Genomic DNA, 17,874 nt, shown 5'->3' on the forward strand with positions numbered 1-17,874 from the left:
ACCTAATGCCCAGTGACAAAGCAAGCAGCCAGCCACCATGCAAGATTAGTGGGTATAAAATTAGTGATAGTGGACAAAAGAAGCTAAGAACCTCTTCCTGTATACATCACAGAGAAGGCACTGCTGGCAAAATGTAGATCTTACATAGCCACAAAAACATAAAATGCATATTCAGTCAACTCGGTTATTTTACAGTGACAGAAAGCTATATGCCAAGCATGCAAAGTAGGTGAAGAAAATGCAAATTACACAGCATTTGCCAGAGCTACCCTTGAATTATCCCAAGGGAAAATATCAAAGAACTTCCAACAAAAACAAGAAGGGACGAGTGACCTTCATCAGTTACACAAAATGATCCAGGTGTATTTTGTTAGGAATGAAAGTAGATGTAGATACTTCATAAATGCCTGACCCTTTTGTAGTAAAGATGTTGAGAGCGTCTGCTATGTGGCACTGGTCTCGGTAGGCAGTATTTTTCCACTGGCTATAGATAATTATTCCTATACATTCTCTTCTGAAAGGAACCCAATGTGGGAATTATTTAAAATACAGAAGAAGAGAGAGGCTTATGGGATTAAAAAATAATAGATTAAGTTTATGTTTTCACATTTAATAAGGACCACTTCTAAAGTTTTTTTTATATCAAATATTACAAGGAAGTAGCTGCATTTTGGTATGGGGTAATCATTATTTCAAGTTTTGAAACAGTTTTAAAGTATTTTAATATAAAAGATGAGTAAAATGGAAATACAGAATTTCAAAATAACATGATAAAGTTTGTGCTCACTCTTGAACGTGTGCCAACTCTACACTAAACATTTAGTGGTTCTTGACTGGAGATACATATTCACCAGCTCAGTCTCTAAGAAGAAGCCCACAACCTATGAATCTGGAAAAGTGGACTATAACCTCATTAGTGAACTAATTCATTTAATGAATTAAAAATCTGAATTTACTATGGGGTTGTAACTGTAGGTAGGTGTGGTGCATCTGGAGGATGTAGGTCACTGGGGCTTGTCCTTAGTGACTATTTTATACCTCGCGCCATGTTCTCTCACATCCCCCCACCCCAGCTGCCATGGGCTGAGTGGTTTCCCCCCATCATACTCTTCCACCATGATGTTCTGCCTCATCTCAGGACCAGAGCAATGGAATTGGCTGACCATGGATTGAATCTCTGAAAACTGTGATCCCAAAATAAACATTTCCTCCTCCTAAGTTGCTCTTGTCAGATTCTTGCTAGTGACAAAAAGCTGGCTAACACACCCACTTATTATTTTCTGTTCTTTCTCTGTCTCTCAATCTTTCCCTTTCCTTCTCCATTCTTCTTACATCACATGCAGAAGGAAGGGGACTCACCACTCCAATGTGATATTGGAGAATGGGTCGTGGACAGGGTGCTCCAGAGTGAGAAGACCTTCAAAACCTGAACGTCTACTTCACTGTGTGAGGTCTGCTCCCAGGAACCGTGGCATATAAAGAAGGAAAGTCTGTGGAAAGCCTGGGTTTTCTCCAGAAACCCACCTTGGAGTATATTCAGTTTTAGGCAAGGGTAGGACACAACAATCAAGAAAACACAGCCTCTTGAGAAAATTCAAAAGTCAGCTCACAACCAATCAATAAGTATTTGTGAAGAGAAGAATTTTACTTCCAACTTTTTCAAAGCTTTGCTAAGTCTTAAGCCTAGAATTTGGCCAGAACTCTGGATATTCTCTCCAAGGAAATAGACATAGGAATGCCCAACTTGGCCTTCAGTTTCAAGGATCTCAAAGATCTGCTGCCTTTGAGATCGAGAAGTTTTGGAATAGAGCGAAATCCCTGAACAGAAAGTTAAAGCTTGAGGGAGCAATATCCACTCACAGTTACCTTGTAAAAATGAGGAATTGTTAACACAGAATTTAAAATTAGAGTCAACAAGTTCAAGTTCAGAAACTGTACAAGACTTGTATTTGGGGTCTTAGGAATTGCAGTCAGGAGACGAAGTTTCAGATAGCCCTCAGTCAGTGTTCTGGAGGAGGTAGCAGAGATAGGAGCTTATAGTATGAAGTGCTCTTATTCATTACAAGGCAATTAAAATTGCTTAAAGAGAAATTCCTACCAAAGTTGGAAAGGAGGGATGTGCCACCAACAGGAGATAAAGAAAACAATGTCTACTTAGTGAAAGCAAGCCTTTTGCTCTGCATCTTGAGTCTCTGACACATGTGACAATCTGGTCTTTCCAGATATGGGAAGTGAAAGGCAGGAGTGACAGGAGGTCACAGTTGGGGCAGCAGCTTGAGGCCACTGCAGAAGCCCCTGCTTCCTCAATGACTCCGACTCCATTTCCAGAAACTCTCTCAATGTCACTTCCACAGCATTGTTTTTTTTTTATTATTATTATTGTATACAAATGGGATACATGTTGTTTCTCTATTTGTACATGGAGTCAAGGCATACCATTTGTGTAATCATACATTTACATAGGGCAATGATGTTTGATTCATTATTTTTTTCCCTTCCCCCCCACCCCTCCCACCCCTCTTTTCCCTCTATACAGTCCTTCTTTCCTTCATTCTTACCGCTCTCCTTATCCCTAACCCTAAACCTAACCCTAACCCTAATGCTAACCCCTCCTACCCCCCATTATATGTCCTCATCTGCTTATCAGCAAGATCATTCGTCCTTTAGTTTTTTGAGATTGACTTATCTCACTTAGTATGATATTCTCCAATTTCATCCATTTGCCTGCAAATGCCATAATTTTATCATTCTTCATTGCAGAGTAATATTCCATTGTATATATATGCCACAGTTTCTTTATCCATTCATCAACTGAAGGGCATCTAGGTTGGTTCCACAATCTGGCTATGGTGAATTGAGCAGCAATGAACATTGATGTGGCTGTATCTCTGTAGTATGCTGATTTTAAGTCCTTTGGGTATAGGCCAAGGAGTGGGATAGCTGGGTCAAATGGTGGTTCCATTCCAAGCTTTCTGAGGAATCTCCATACTGCTTTCCAGAGTGGCTGCACTAATTTGCAACCCCACCAGCAATGTATGAGTGTACCTTTTTCACCACATCCTCGCCAACACCTGTTGTTGCTTGTATTCTTGATAATCGCCATTCTAATTCGGGTGAGATGAAATCTTAGGGTAGTTTTGATTTGCATTTCCCTTATTACTAGAGATGTTGAACATTTTTTCATATATCTGTTGATTGCTTGTACATCTTCTTCTGTGAAGTGTCTGTTCATTTCCTTAGCCCATTTGTTGATTGGGTTATTTGTATTCTTGGTGTAGAGTTTTTTGAGTTCTTTATAGATTCTGGAGATTAGCGCTCTATCTGAAGTATGAGTGGCAAAGATTTTCTCCCACTCTGTAGGCTCTCTCTTAGCATTGTTTTTTGATTGTCACTTTGGGAGGGTACAGGGAAATGGCAGCTTTTAATACTACTTTTTTAGATGGAGGGGTGAGGGGCTGTTAGAAACAATTAGCATCTCATAGCTCCAGCTTACAAAGCCTCAGCTAAGAGAAGTAACAGTGACAACCAAAGTAAAAATCACTGATTCTCTGCTGACCACATGCCAGGTCCCGGGCACAGAAGTAGATACTCTAAAGTATTTATTGAGAATTTGAATGAGCATTTTAAATGAGTTAAGACAGTTTCGATGAAAGCTTGATGCATACTAAGTACTCAAGAAAAGTTAGCTTTTATTACGAGTCAGGAAGTACTGAGGTGCTGGTGGGTTTACATGAAAAGGTGGCTGTAGGTCCAGCACCAGCTAGGGAGACCTTGACCTTCAACAAGAAGAAGCCAACCTCCAAAGCTCTTAAGGATATCAAAAAAAACCACTGCTGACCTGGAATCAAATCAGCTACCCGTCAATCTCCCATCTTTCTGCATGCCTGACAACTGCTTCTGCAGGGCGACCCTGGAATCACACTTGCTTTACAGTCAGTCACCAACAAGGCCAATTGGGAGGGTCAGCCGGAAGTGGGCATTTAACAAACATCACAGAGACGGCGAGGCAAGGTGCATCTTTACGAGTTAGAATTTCACTTTCCTCAGTTATGTTTATAACTGCCCTGTGATTCATTTCTCCCACTTGAAAACAAATCGTGGACTTTTTTTCATATCAAAAAGGGTGCCTTCCATCCTAATATATAATGCCTAGAAAAACGACAGCATGTGCCCCTTCAACGTGTAATTAAATACAACTTTCCATAAAAGCAACTCTTCTATATAAAGCCAGAATCCAAAACTAGCTGAAGATTAAGCTCCAAGAAGATCACAAAGGGGAAATGGCAGAGAGGAAAAATAGGAACAGGGGGAACCGTGTGGTAAATGGAGAAGACCCCACGATGGGCAGGAAAGGGAGCCTCCTAAGGCACCCAGATCCTAATCCTAGAAAACACTAATGGGTTACATGGCAAAGGGGGATCAGGGTTGAAGAGGAGTGGAAGGCTGCTAGTCAGTTTGCCTAGAGATAGGAAGTTTTTCCAACACAAGCACAAGGATCCCTGTACATGCAAGGAGGCAGAAGAGAGATGAGCCTGAGAGGGACTTGGCCTGACATGGCTGGACTTGAGATACCTGGAGCCATCAGCCAAGCAATGTGGCCCACCCCTCAGAGCTGGGAAAGACAAGCCAACAGCTTCTCCCTGGAGCCTGCAAAAGGGATCATGGCCCTGCTAACACCTTGATGGTAGCCCACTAAGGTTCATTTTGGATATATGACCTCCAGAACTCTAAGATAATAAATTTATGTTGTTCTAAGCCACTAAACTTATGCTAATTTGTTACATCAGCAATAGAAAACTAATATAGACTTGTAAAAGATGTACCAGTAAGTTAACTGAATAGTAGAATTTTGGAATGAATAGTGTTAGAATTTCTAATATTAACTATGCCTTACATTACTTCTGTAGTTTGAAGATAAACCATCTTTGATGAGTAAAAGTCTCAGATTCATTTATCTTAAACACTTTTAAAATCTATAAACTCAATAAATATGAAAGGTAAGTTTGCCTGTACCATTTGTATGTATGATTTTTGTGTTTCTATGTTATGTGTTTTGTTTAAAAAAATTAAAGAATAGATTCTGTATGATTTAAAATAGAAGAATAAATCTAGCATGATTTGTTGTGGTCACAAATTCCTACATTTCCTAGATATTTGGGTAAAATTGTTAAGTGCCAGAACTGGATCACTCATTTCACTTCACCTGGACCTCAGTTACTTGGCCAAGAAAAATAGAGAAAACACTCAATTCACTGAGTCAGTGAAAACATTAATGAGGTTACATGTGGGAAAAACATGAAATATGTATTCAGAAGTAATAGCATTAGAAGTAATACAGAAATTGAACAATAAAAAAGACAAATTCTGAACTTTTTTCAGATTTAAAAATAATCTCTGGGGCTGGGGATATAGCTCAGTTGGTAGAGTGCTTGCCTTGCAAGCACAAGGCCCTGGGTTCAATCCCCTGCACTGCAAAAAAAAAAATAATAATAATAATAATAATCTCTGGGATGAACTCTTTGCTAATCTCTTTGCTTTATCTGATAAAATTTTATAGTAGGAAATAAGCAAGCACACTTCTGCCCTAAATGTAAGCTTCCAAATTAAGATTGGGAACAGAGAATACTTTCCAAAAGACCAGAATCATTGGTCCAACATCATCCAGAAACTGGGCATCTAGTAATTGGGTAATCACTGCAGTTATAATTACTTTCTACAGCAGCTTGGCAGAAAAACATATTTTTAAAGAACAGAACACAACTTCAGCTGCTAATTAGGCACACGAGCATTTCTACATGTTTCTTTGGTATATAAAATTCAAACATTCCCAGTCAAGAGACTCCGGGGCATTGATCCGGCCCTTGGAACTTCAGAGGCTTATCTCTTTGAATGAGGAATGAAACTACAGCAACATTTTTTGCAAACCTCTGAATGTCGAAGAAAAGCAGCTTTTACCAATATGAAAACAAGAAGTGTCAGGATGAGAAGCCATGGGTCTTTAAAACAAACCTAATCCTTAAATCAGTGGCACTTTCCTGACCACAAGTCAGCTCACACAGGTCAGCTTCCCAGCGGCCAATTTCCCCAGGAGAAGCCACGGCGGCCTCACTGTGTCTTGGTTTTCTTTTCAAATTAGTTTCTTCTCAGATATATGCACAGGGGTGCCTCCTTCTAGGTGACTTTCTACTTCTTTGATCCCAAGACCAAGTCAAACATGGGATTTAGGTTGAAAGAGCTGGAGACTTTAACTTATCAGCTATGACCTACTTTGAAACAGAATTAATTCCTGGGACACTGAATATTAAAATTTCCAATATGAAGTTAATGTATACTCTCCACAAGGCTGGATTCCACTTGCCCCACACTCTTGTTCACGTTTTTGAGATTCCACAGCCCACCTTGGGACTTGGCAGGGTGGCTCCTAGATAGTCCAGGTAGCCATTCCTGCAAGAGCCGAGACCTCCAGGAAAGGGCCACCTGCTCTAGCCCTAAGCTTTGACGATGTGAGTGCTCACGCTAGGGACACAGATGCCATGGCCCCCATGTGCTCATAACCCTGTGGCTCAGCAGATCCTTCCTCCCACACTCCACAGGAGGAGATCAGGCTGCAACCTCACCACTGAGAGCTGAATGTTGGGGACCAGAATTTTCTGGACTTCCAGAGTCTGAATTTCACAGCTTGCACCACCTGCCTGCCACCACCTGAGCTGAACTCTAAGTCAGTGTTTCTAGCTTCCTGCACACTAGGAGATTCCAGGCTTCCCCAGAACATCATTTAAGCCTAGAAAGCAGAGCAAGTACTTCTTAGATACTGTGTTCCCAGTAGGAATGTCTAAATTCCCTGTGGAGTTATCATAGGCAGCTTTGGTCATGGTGCATGTGACTTACACCTTTGAGGTCATGTCCTTCACACAACGGGACAAGCTATCTCTTGGTCTAAAATCACATTCTTAATTCCAACCGGCCATCTTGAAATCTTACAGACAAACATCTCTGAGCTTCAGTTTCCTTAGTTTTGAACTGGACAAAATGTTCTTTAAGATCCCTGTGAGGTTCAGCTTCTAGAATTTCATGGGACATTAGCCACTGAGTAGTCCAGAAGAGCCAAGGTGTGGGGGGAGTTCATTATAATCTTCAGAGATGATTATTCAGGGTTGCCTTGATTGTTTGGTTTAGCTTCTACAAAAAGCCTTCTTCCCCAGCCATGTTTACCCAGATATCCTGCTGGCTCACCATTGGTTGGCTGTATTGGAAGGCTCTGGATTTACATCAACGCTTTCACAGTTGATGGGAGCAGAAGTTCTTTTTTGGCACAAAAAGAGCACATAAGCCCATATCCTGGATCTCATTCAAGATCTAAGAGCAGCAGGTTTATTGCCTCTAAGAAGAAGATCAATAGGACCCAAGTTTGCAATTCATAAAGTCAGGTGTTAAGGAATTCCAACAGAAGTAGCCAGAAACTATGGTTTAAATGCCAGCGCAGGTTAAAAACTGCTCTCAACAGGAGAGGAATAATTGGGTATGACACTGATTTAAAATAAGACTACAAAACTTGAAGTTCCTCTGATTAAAAAAGAAAAGGCTCTCTGTAATTATTGTGTTAGGTGCCAGAGTGATTCATTAGAATAGCCAGGAAGAGCTGAAGAATTACATCCTAATGCACTGGGCTTTCTTTTTTCCTGTCGTAGACTTTCTTTACACTAATTTTGTTAGTATTTAGGTTGCCTCTAACCTGATCAGCAACCAGACTATTTAATGAGTCCCTACCCCCAAAATAACAATTTCCCTTTCTACCAATATCAAGAACAATCTTTCTATTTGACTCTTGGTATCTGTAGGGGGACCTTTGCCATCTAGGTAGGGTTATGTCAGGAAATTACCTCCCACGGCCCCTCCCATGGCCCCCCACCACATCGCTGAATTTTGTTATCAAAAGGAGTCCTTGAGAAACCAAGAAAGGGATAGAAGTGTAGCAACAGGTGACAAATTCTGACCATGAGCGTCCCATGTCTCAAATCCCTTCATAGCTGCAAAATTCTCAATTTCCAAAGCAGGTCCTCAGACAGAAGTGTGTCCTTGACCTTTGTTAGCATCTGTCCTGCTAAGAAACTGCTTCTTATGCCCTCCCTTCATTCCTGATTCCTAAAAATCACTGGAGTATGGACTGTAAGTGACCAGAGGCCCGCTACCCCTCGGCTTACTATCCAAGGAAATAGTAGAGCTACTCTTTTTTATCCTTCAATTATTTCTCATTTTCTCCTTCCACATTCTTCCCTTTAGCAGAACTCTCCTATTTTCTGAAAAGAACCTCTTTTACCTTCATTTAAAGCCACACTCAAAGCAGGCGACCAAACACAAGACTTTGGTGTACAAGAGGAAAAAAATCTCCAGGGCTCCGAATAAAAAAGATTGCTTGAGCCACGTGGTGGTTTCCATGTCTCTATTTCCTCACTGTAGTAGTGAAGAGGAACAGTGCATGAGCGGTTATCCAGGGCCGTCTATTCTCCAAACACACGTTCCTTCCCTGAGGGACTCCTAGATGCCCTTGACGGCATGTCCTCTGACCTACCCACCTGGAGCATCCTCCTGGGAATCCAGCCTCTTTTTCTCTATCCCCCATGCCCAACTGAAAATATCCACTCCGGCGGTGGGCCCCGCCCACACAGCCAGCTTCTCCAGGTTCTCAGAACGGAACTGGCCCGCTAGTGAGAGCCTTTCTGACCAGAACAAGCTCCGAGTCCCGGAGCCACTGCAGCGCAGCGTACTCCGGCAACGAACCAGCGGAGAGCCGCGATCAGCAAGCAGCCTCTGGGATTAGGGCAGGGCAGCCAGAGACCTCTTCAGGCGGCTCTGCCCACTCCGGCTGCGGGCTCTCTTCACGGGGCGATCCAAGATGGCGGCCTAGAGGGAGACTGCACCCCTAGTCGCTCCAGAACCCAGGAGTTAAGAAGGGGAGGCATTGAGAGACTCGGACTGAAATAGAGCCACAGGTGAGTCTGCCCACTGAGTAAAGCTCGGCCCGGGTGGCAGGCCCAGATAGAGGTGGCTTATTGGAGCCGGGCAGGGCAGCTAGAGTCTTCCCAAGGTAGCCTTCCACACTCCGGCAGTGGGCTCCTCCCACACGGCCAGCTGCACGGTGCAGGCCCACAGTGAGAGCATTTCCGCACAGAGCCAGTTCCAAACCGTGGAACCAGTAGGGGGCTAGGGGCAGTTTTCTTCGGATGAGCTGCTTTATCAGATTCCTCCAAGACATCAGGCTACTGAAGGCTGGGAGGTGATACACTGGAAATTTACCGGGACACTATAAGCCAGTAGCGGAAAACTGCAATATCTCAGGGTCCCACTGACAACTGACCAATATGAGAAAACAAGGGAAGAAAATGTCCCAAACAAACCTAGATACTACATCAATAAAACCCAATGACAGCACAGCAGAAGAAATGTCAGAAAGGGAGTTCAGAATGTACGTAATTAAAACGATCAGGGAAGCTAATGAGGAGATGAAAGAGCAAATGCAGGCACTGAAGGAGGAGATGAAAGAGCAAATGCAGGCATTAAATGATCGCACCAATCAACAGTTAAAAGACCAAATACGGGAAGCAAGAGATCATTTCAATAAAGAGTTAGAGATACTGAAAAAAAAACAAAATGAAATACTTGAAATGAAGGAAACAATAAACCAAGTTAAAAACTCCATAGAAAGCATAACCAATAGGATAGAACACCTGGAAGACAGAACCTCAGACATTGAAGACAAATTATTTAATCTTGAAAGCAAAGTTGGCCAAACAGAAAAGATGGTAAGAAATCATGATCAGAATCTACAAGAATTATGGGATATCATGAAAAGGCCAAATTTAAGAATTATTGGGATTGAAGAAGGCTTAGAGAAACAAACCAAAGGAATGAACAATCTATTCAATGAAATAATAACAGAAAATTTCCCAAATCTGAAGAATGAAATGGAAAACCAAGTACAAGAGGCTTATAGAACTCCAAACATACAAAATTACAACAGACCCACACCAAGGCACATTATTATGAAAATACCTAACATACAAAATAAAGACAGAATTTTAAAGGCCGCGAGAGAAAAGAATCAAATTACATTCAGAGGGAAACCAATAAGAATATCAGCAGATTTTTCAATCCAGACCCTAAAAGCTAGAAGGACCTGGAACAACATATACCAAGCCCTGAAAGAAAACGGATGCCAACCAAGAATCTTATACCCAGCAAAACTTACCTTCAAATTTGACGATGAAATAAGATCCTTCCATGATAAACAAAAGCTAAAGGAATTTACAAAAAGAAAGCCAGCATTACAGAACATTCTCAGCAAAATATTCCATGAGGAAGAGATGAAAAACAACGATGCAAATCAGCAACAGGAGGCGCTAGCCTAAAGGAATAGCCAAATAAAGGAGAAAACAAATCATGTCAAAAACAAATATGAGTCAATTGACTGGGAATACAAATCATATCACAATAATAACCCTGAATGTTAATGGCCTGAATTCATCAATCAAAAGACACAGACTGGCAGATTGGATTAAAAAGAAAAATCCAACAATATGCTGCCTGCAAGAGACTCACCTCATAGAAAGAGACACCCATAGACTAAAGGTGAAAGGATGGGGAAAAACATACCATGCACACGGACACAGCAAAAAAGCTGGAGTATCCATCCTCATCTCAGATAATGTGGACTTCAAACCAAAACTAATCAGAAGGGATAAAGAAGGACATTACATGCTGCTTAAGGGAAGCATAAATCAGCAAGACATAACAATCATAAATATCTATGCCCCGAACATTGGCTCATCCACGTACGTCAAACAAATCCTTCTCAATTACAGAATTCAAATAGACCACAACACAATAATACTAGGCGATTTTAACACACCTCTCTCACCACTGGATAGATCGTCCAAACAAAAATTGAATAAAGAAACTATAGATCTCAACAACACAATCAGCAATTTAGACTTAACAGACATTTATAGAATATACCATCCAACAAAGAACAAATACACTTTCTTCTCAGCAGCACATGGATCCTTCTCTAAAATAGACCATATTTTATGCCACAAAGCTACTGTTAGCAAATACAAGAAGATAGAGATACTACCTTGTACTCTATCAGATCATAATGGATTGAAATTAGAAATAAATGACAGAATAAAAAACAGAAACTTCTCCAATACCTGGAGACTAAATAATACACTATTATATGATGAATCGATAACAGAAGACATCAGGAGGGAAATAAAAAAATTCTTAGAAGTAAACGAGAACAAAGACACATCATATCAAAATCTCTGGGACACTATGAAAGCAGTACTTAGAGGAAGATTTATTTCATGGGGTGCATTCAAAAAAAGAAGTAGAAATCAACAAATAAACGACTTAACACTACAGCTCAAAGCGCTAGAAAAAGAAGAGCAGACCAATACCAAAAGTAGTAGAAGACAGGAAATAGTTAAAATCAGAGCCGAAATCAACAAAATCGAAACAAAAGAAACAATTGGAAAAATTAACAAAATAAATAGTTGGTTCTTTGAAAAAATAAATAAAATTGATAAACCCTTAGCCACACTAACAAAGAGAAAGAGGGAGAAAACTCAAATTACTAAAATTCGGAATGAACAAGGAAACATCACAACAGACACGAGTGAAATACAAAACATAATTAGAAGCTATTTCGAAAATCTATACTCCAACAAAACAGAAAACCTCGAAGACATCAACAAATTTCTAGAGACATATGAACTACCTAAACTGAACGAGGAGGACATACACAACTTAAATAAACCAATTTCAAGCAATGAAATAGAAGAGGTCATCAAAAGCCTACCAACAAAGAAAAGTCCAGGACCAGATGGGTTCTCAGCCGAGTTCTACAAAACCTTTAAAGAAGAGCTCATTCCAATACTTCTCAAAGTATTCCATGAAATAGAAGAGGAGGGAACCCTACCAAACTCGTTCTATGAAGCCAATATCACCCTGATACCTAAACCAGACAGAGACACATCGAGGAAAGAAAATTTCAGACCAATATCCTTAATGAATATCGATGCAAAAATTCTCAACAAAATTTTAGCAAATCGCATACAAATATATATTAAAAAGATAGTGCACCACGATCAAGTGGGTTTTATCCCAGGGATGCAAGGTTGGTTCAACATTCGGAAATCAATAAATGTCATTCACCATATCAACAGACTTAAAGTTAAGAATCACATGATTATTTCAATAGATGCAGAAAAAGCATTTGATAAAATACAGCATCCCTTCATGCTCAAAACACTAGAAAAAATTGGGGTAGTGGGAACATTCCTAAACATTATAAAGGCAATCTACGCTAAACCCATGGCTAATATCATTCTAAATAGTGAAAAACTGAAAGCGTTCCCCCTAAAAACTGGAACAAGGCCGGGATGCCCTCTTTCACCGCTTCTATTCAACATCGTCCTTGAGACTCTAGCCAGAGCAATCAGACAAACCAAAGAAATTAAAGGGATACGAATAGGAAAAGAAGAACTCAAACTATCCCTGTTCGCTGATGACATGATTATATATTTAGAGGAACCTGGAAATTCCACCAGAAAACTTTTAGAACTCATAAGTGAATTCAGTAAAGTAGCAGGTTACAAGATCAATGCTCATAAATCCAATGCATTTTTATACATAAGTGATGAATCTTCAGAAAGAGAAATTAGGAAAACTACCCCATTCACAATAGCATCGAAAAAAATAAAATACTTGGGAATCAATCTCACAAAAGAGGTGAAAGTCCTCTACAATGAGAACTACAGAACACTAAAGAAAGAAATTCAAGAAAACCTTAGAAGATGGAAAGATCTCCCATGTTCCTGGATAGGCAGAATTAATATCGTCAAAATGGCTATACTACCTAAAGTGCTATACAGATTCAATGCAATTCCAATTAAAATCCCAATGATGTACCTTGCAGAAATAGAGCAAGCAATTATGAAATTCATCTGGAAGAATAAAAAACCTAGAACAGCTAAAGCAATCCTCAGTAGCAAGAGCGAAGCAGGGAGTATTGCAATACCAGATCTTCAACTCTACTACAAAGCAATAGTAACAAAAACGGCATGGTATTGGTACCAAAATAGACAGGTAGATCAATGGTACAGAATAGAGGACATGGACACAAACCCAAATAAATACAATTTTCTCATACTAGACAAAGGTTCCAACAATATGCAATGTAGAAAAGATAGCCTCTTCAACAAATGGTGCTGGGAAAACTGGAAAACCATATGCAACAGAATGAAATTAAACCCCTATCTCTCACCCTACACAAAACTCAACTCAAAATGGATCAAGGACCTTGGAATCAGACCAGAGACCCTGCATCTTATAGAAGAAAAAGTAGGTCCAAATCTTCAACTTGTTGGCTCAGGATCAGATTTCCTTAACAGGACTCCCATAGCACAAGAAATAAAAGCAAGAATCAACAACTGGGATAGATTCAAACTTAAAAGCTTTCTCTCAGCAAAGGAAACTATCAGAAATGTGAAGAGAGAGCCTACAGAGTGGGAGAATATCTTTGCCAACCATACCTCAGATAGAGCGCTAATTTCCAGAATCTATAAAGAACTCAAAAAACTCTACACGAAGAATACAAATAATCCAATCAACAAATGGGCTAAGGAAATGAACAGACACTTCACAGAAGAAGATGTACAAGCAATCAACAGATAGATGAAAAAATGTTCAACATCCCTAGTAATAAGGGAAATGCAAATCAAAACTACACTAAGATTTCATCTCACCCCAATTAGAATGGCGATTATCAAGAACACAAGCAACAATAGGTGTTGGCGAGGATGTGGTGAAAAAGGAACACTCATACATTGCTGGTGGGGTTGCAAATTAGTGCAGCCACTCTGGAAATCAGTGTGGAGATTCCTCAGAAAGCTTGGAATGGAAACACCATTTGACCCAGCTATCCCACTCCTTGGCCTATACCCAAAGGACTTAAAATCAGCATACTACAGAGATACAGCCACATCAATGTTCATTGCTGCTCAATTCACCATAGCCAGATTGTGGAACCAACCTAGATGCCCTTCAGTTGATGAATGGATAAAGAAACTGTGGCATATATATACAATGGAATATTACTCCGCAATGAAGAATGATAAAATTATGGCATTTGTAGGCAAATGGTCGAAATTGGAGAATATCATGCTAAGTGAGATAAGCCAATCTCAAAAAACTAAAGGACGAATGATCTCGCTGATAAGCGGATGAGGACATATAATGGGGGGTGGGAGGGGCTAGCATTAGGTTTAGGGTTAGGTTTAGAGTTAGGCTAAGGAGAGCGGCAAGAATGAAGGAAAGAAGGACTGTGTAGAGGGAAAAGAGGGGTGGGAGGGGTGGGGGGAGGGGAAAAATAAAATAAACATCATTACCCTATGTAAATGTAAAAAATAAAAAAATTAAAAAAAAAAAACACTTAAGTTAAAAAAAAAAAAGAAAAGAAAATATCCACATGAAATATTCACTACCTGATGGCAATGAGCTATCCACACATATGGGTAGTGTTAAACCTCAGTAAGTAAGCCAGGCGTGGTGGCGCAGGTCTGTAACCCCAGCGCTCTGAGGCGGAGGCAGGAGGATTGCCAAATTCAAAACCAGCCTCAGGCAAAGGCAAGTCACTAAGCAACTCAGTGAGACCCTGTCTCTAAATAAAATATAAAACAGGGCTGCAGATGTGGCTCAGTGGTCGAGTGCCCCTGAGTTCAATCCCCGTACTAAATAAATCAATAAATAAACCTCAGTAAGTTACCTCAAAGCAGTAGAGCCTTACTTTAAGGAAATGTCAAGTCCGTGTCAGGTTTCCAAGACCTACAATCTCCTTACACCTATGATTGACTTACTTAGGATCATTTGTCAGTTTATTGGTTTTCTGAGCTCTTCAGTATCTCTACCCTGAAGCCTGTCTCCCCACTTAAGCCATTGAACACTATGTGCAACCAGAGAAATTTAAATGAATTCATGTATTCTAGGATACAGAAAAAAGTTTAAGCAAGTTTGTTTAATATGATTTAATACTAAAAACAAAGTAATTTAACTCTTCCTAAGTTCCCGTTAACCTTCTTTTTAATATAGAGATATAGAAATTGAAAATTTTTGTCAGGATGGGAAAAAAGTCAACATGAGAGCAGAGAAATAGAGACATATTATGAAAGTCCCGATCAGTTCATCAACTGGAACACAGATCTGCTTTCTAAAACAGGCCAGAGACCAAAGATTCAACATGGGGGCTTTATAAACTGAGAAGAGAATAAACACAGATAGCCAGGCTACAGGCACCAGAGACGGTGAGTTACTTAATGTTTGTTCATCTTTGAAACATTTAAATATCATTGCAAATTCTCCCTAGAGTGCATCTGAAATTACTAATCTCAGAAAACACCTACCTGATTAGAAGTTCTCCGTCTCTCCAACTTTAATGTGAATGACGGGAGTTTTGTCACACACGTTCCCCAAATCCCAATACATTAATAATACATAATTTGTCATAATACAGTAAATCATTGCAAGTTATAGAAAGGAGAAGAATTAAAAGGCAACTCTTAATTGGAAAATTATACATATCAAAAAAGGGGCTTTGCTATTTTCTTGGAAATTCTAGATTATGATTGATGTCACTGCTCAAGTTACAACTGAAATAACCCATCTAAAGAGCAACCCAATTAGTTATGCTTGGAAACAGATAAACAAGTGTCAGTCATGTGTAGCCAAGGAGCTATTATCACCTGGTGGGATTGGGGGTAGGCATAGGTCAAGCTGGACAATCCCATGGGTGATCAATCAACTTCTACATGATCCACTCACTTACGGAAATATTTTTCTAGGCTTAATGTACACGCCATAAAAGTCAACTTCTGCCTGCCTCAGTGCACTGATGACCACACCTCCAGGGACTGGATTGAGCAATTGGTTCTTAGCTACCCTTCAAGGATCCTGCAAAAGAACTACCAAACACAACCCCCAGGTTGCTGCTGAGTCCCACTCTTCTGCCATGATGGTTTGGAAGTGGCAAGATCAGCCCAGACTCACCTGCTGCTGAGGTGGGACACTCAGGTCTCTTCGATTAAAACAGAAACACATTCCTAATGACACCAGTTAGTGAAGAAGAGCATGCAGTTTAACCCATGTGTGACAAGGAAGTCAAAACGCAAATGTTAAAAGCATCTTTCCCCTTCGAGTACGTTTTTCACTGATGCATGTTAATTATACAGACTATGGGTTTCCTTGTGTCCTGTTCATATACACAAATAATGTAACACCTCCTGTTTTCCTCCCCTCCTTCCTCCCCTTCCTTCACCTTCCTGTACCCTGGTGGCCTCCATTCCACTTTCATGACATCCTTTCCTTTTCTTTTTTTCCTTAAACTTCCACATATGACAGAAAATACACAACTCCTGATTTTCTGAGTCTGGTTTACTTCATTTAACATGATGTTCTCCAATTCCATCCATTTTTCCTGCAAGTGACAGAGTTTCTGAAGAGACAATGGGGTAACAAGGTTGTAGTCATTTCTCCCCTGCTATTTTGCTGCCGCCATTATTCTGCCACCCCCACACCATTTTACAACCTAGATTGCTAGCCCATGAATGTTCTCGTCAGTCATTGGTCCAGGTTGTTAGTAGCCCATGAAATTCCACTTAAGAATAGCTCCCCTGCCATTCTCTCTCTCTCTCTCTCTCTCTCTCTCTCTCTCTCTCTCTCTCTCTCTCTCTCTCTCTCTCTCACACACACACACACACACACACACACATCCTGTGGACATGCACTCCACCTGCCCACTAAATAAAATCTCTTGGGTGAGTTCCCGCATCCGGAGTGGTTTTCTGGGTGCTTCCATTGGTGCTGTGACTCGGATGGGCTCTTCTGCCCTTAGGTGAGTGGAATCCCATCTGTCGCCCAGACCCCCGGATGCTGGTCTCACCTTCCATTTGCCCTGGTTCTCTCCTCCACATCCAGACACGGACTTCAGCTCGGTGAGTTTCCCCCTAGGTCGACTTAAGCATTCCTCTGCTGACTGCTGATCATCTGGTGCCCTCAAGGCAGTTGAGGAGTGGGGGCTCCCCAGCCATGGTTTTGCAGTTACGGCTGGCCCCCTTAGTTGACCTTATCTGATGGGTGGGTCCCCAATCTTTATGGTGGGGATTCTCTCTCAGGGTGGAGGCTCCTCTTCACTTTCTTGAAAATCCTGACGTCAGGTCCTCAACCCCTCGGCTTTTGCCCAGCACACACTGACAAGGGTGAGGACTCCCATCTCTGTGCTGCCTTCTCATCTCCAGCCAATTAGTCTGTGACCTTGGAACACCTTGGACACTGACTCGGCTATTTATCAGTCTCCACCTTGGGATCTGGGTCCTCCATTCCAGCAGACTCACCCTTGGGACATTTACTAGAAAATCTTAAATCCCTTCACCTGATCCCTGACCTAGAGCCACCAAAACTTGTTTGCTTATGTAATGATGTTAGGTCACAGTATCCTTTGGATAATCAATCAAAATGGCCAATTAACGGCACCCTGGACCCCAATATTTTATGGGACTTATACAGCTTCTGTGAGCGAGCAGGCAAGTGGAAAGAGATTTTTTATCTTCAAGCCTTTTCCTTCTTGCGCACTAAACATTTCTTGTTCTTCCTGCAAACCCGAACACCTCCTTTTGGCTTCTTCTCCCCCTCCTAATCCCTCCTCCTTCTCCGACTTTGATCCAGCTGATGAACCACCCCCATAGTGGTCCCCTGAGCAGAGGCCCCTCCGGCCCCTGCTCCTCCATCTTCTTTGCCCTGCCCTGTCTCTGCTTCCACTCCCCT

Source organism: Sciurus carolinensis, chromosome 3 (assembly GCF_902686445.1).
Source record: "Sciurus carolinensis chromosome 3, mSciCar1.2, whole genome shotgun sequence".
In the NCBI taxonomy this organism is placed as follows: domain Eukaryota; kingdom Metazoa; phylum Chordata; class Mammalia; order Rodentia; family Sciuridae; genus Sciurus; species Sciurus carolinensis.